Genomic DNA, 2,917 nt, shown 5'->3' on the forward strand with positions numbered 1-2,917 from the left:
TTATTGATGTTCATTTTGAAGTTGGGATTTAAAATTCGCAAAAATATTTGCCAAAAACTATATTTTTCCGTTAGCGGACGTGACGTCAGTCGTTTCTCTGCTTAGGATTCTTTTTTTTGCATTGGATGAATTTTCATAATATATATTCATTCCAACATTTTCAACTTTTTCCCATCAACATCATTGGATTTTTGTGATCACTCCAATATTTCATTTTTAATTTTGGAGCAGTTTTGGAATTTGGACAAAAATTTTGACGCCAGTTTTATGCCAAAACTTTTGCATCTCGACGCCATTTTTTTCCATCATATGCTCACGCCTTTCCGTTGGATCTCTTCGCTTGGACACATGTGCGGAGAGTTTCCCTCCTGTCACCGCTTGCCGTCTTCTCTACAAAGTGAAATGGGAATTTTTTGACAAAAAAAATTTTGTACCCGGTTGTGGGCACCCTTAAAAAATCCGCTAAAAATGGAAAAATATTAAAGGAAACCAACACAAATAAAGAAGAAATGAAAGTTTTTTTATTTTAAGAGACTTTGCCGGGATAAAGAACAAAAATGATGACACGTTTTCACACTATGCTCATCGCTAACAAAAGCATAATGCTTGCATGTGAAGTAGCTAGTACGCATAACATAACGCACTTCGAATGCACTGAACGACTATATTCATCGCATTTAATGAAGTTTGCGGCTGTCACTTTCCTTGGCAGAAAGTTTAGATAGATGAGACAGTAGTCCTTATCATTGTCAGATGGTAGAGCCTTCTTAACATAAAGGTGCCCACAACCGGGAATGACAGTCATTTTTTAAAAAACCAACACATTTTGTGATGCAGGATTTTGGTTAAACACGAAGGTAAATCACAAAATATAATGACAACACTGCAAAAAAAATTAAACCCTTCTTTTCTGAACAAATCTACACCCATATGTTGCTCTTCGAAAACAATACAAAATTACTTTTTTATTTATTTAATGCAAATTTTCTTTATTATGCTCACAGCTATTACACAAATGCATATATTTGTTTCGTTATCAATATGAAAAGTCCGTATTGTCAACGAACACGACTTGCAATACTTAGTTCAGTAAAGTCTGCTTGCCGTCGTAGTTTACGTAGGGGTGCCCACAACCGGCGCACTTCCCCTATTAGTTTTGGTCGAAAATTGACTTTCGCTAATTTCATGAAATCTCGACGTTTTGGGGTCCCCTGAGTCCGAAAAACATGGTCTAAAAAAAGTGTCTGTCCGTATGTCTGTCTTCGTGTCTGTCTGCAACTCCAAGTCTTCGACTCAGAGTGATCGATTTCTTCATGTTTTATAATAATTAAATAATTTCAATTATTCGTAAATTCTTTAATTAAAACTATATTAGAAAACGAAAACTTAAAATAATTAAAAAAATTCAATTAAACTTTTTCAAAAAAATTAATTTCAAAACTCAATTATTTCTAAAAATTCTCGCTATATTGATTGTAATATTCAATTAAAAGATCTAAAATTTTAACTAAAATTCATATTTAAATCAATATTTATTAGAAGACTACTAGGATTCAAATATTTAAATACAAAAATAAGTATTTTAATGAACAATTAGATTGTTTCGACGAATTTTATAAATAAATATTTTAAATAATTGAATTCTCTCCACGAATTTTTATAGGATTTTTAGGAATAATTGAATTCTTTCGACGAACTATAATATAATTTTTAAGAATAATTTAATTCTTTGCAGGAATTTAATTAAAATTGTTATGAAATTATTTGAATTTTTTTGACGAAAAATTTTGCGATTTATAAAGATAATTGAAATGTTAATCAGAATTTTTTTCTTGTAAATAATTGATTTCTGCGAAAAATTTTATTACCTACTTTTAAAGATAACTAAATTCTTGTGAAGAATTCTTTTGTTATTTTTTATGAAAATAATTGATTTTTTCAAAGAATTTTATTAAATTTCCTGAAAATGATTGAATTCCCAAAAAGAATTTTATTTCTTTTGAAAATAATTGAATTTTGCACTGAATTGTCTTAAAATTCCTGAAAATAATTGAATTGAAACGAAAAATGTTATTACTTTGGAAATAATTGACTTTTGCAATGATTTTAATTAAAACTCCTGAAAATAATTGAATTTAAACGAAAAATTTTATTATCTACTTTTGATGATAACTGAATTCTTGTGATGAATTCTTTTGTTACTTTTTTATGAAAATAATTGATTTTTGCAATGAATTTTATTAAAATTCCAGAAAATAATTAAATTCCCAAAAAGAATTTTATTTCTTTTGAAAATAATTGAATTTTGCACTGAATTTTCTTAAAATTCCTTAAAATAATTGAATTTAAACAAAAAATTTTTATTACTTTGGAAATCAAAGTCAGCGACTTTAAATTAAAAAAAAAGAAGTTATTTTTTTTAAGAAAAATATAAGTAGTTGTCTATTGTCTGCAAAAACCAAAAAAAAAAATTTTTTTAATTTAATATTACTAGTTTATTTAATATTAATATACTATGTGGTAAATAAGCTTTTAAATTGATGTTATTTAAAAATATTTGTAAAACTCTATCTTAAATAATGTTTATATTTATAAACATTAATTAAATATAAACAATAAAATTTTGAAAAATAATGGAAAAATTCAAATTTCTTATTATTATAAATCAGGGACCATTACGAAAGTTTAGTTTCGTTTTAGTTTCTGAGTTGTCACAAAAATAAATTAACAAGCTGAGTTTAGTTTCGTGTCGACACAAAACTAAATTAATAAACTGAATTTAGTTTCGTGTCGACCCGAAACTAAATTAAGGGGACACCTAAGTCACCTAAAAACAATGCAAAAAGAGTCAACTTTCGGTACACTTTTCTCGAAAACTATTATTCCAATTGCGTTCGCCCTTTTTTCATTCGATTAC

The sequence above is a fragment of the Leptopilina heterotoma genome, unplaced genomic scaffold (genome assembly GCF_015476425.1).
Source record: "Leptopilina heterotoma isolate Lh14 unplaced genomic scaffold, ASM1547642v1 Lhet_186, whole genome shotgun sequence".
In the NCBI taxonomy this organism is placed as follows: domain Eukaryota; kingdom Metazoa; phylum Arthropoda; class Insecta; order Hymenoptera; family Figitidae; genus Leptopilina; species Leptopilina heterotoma.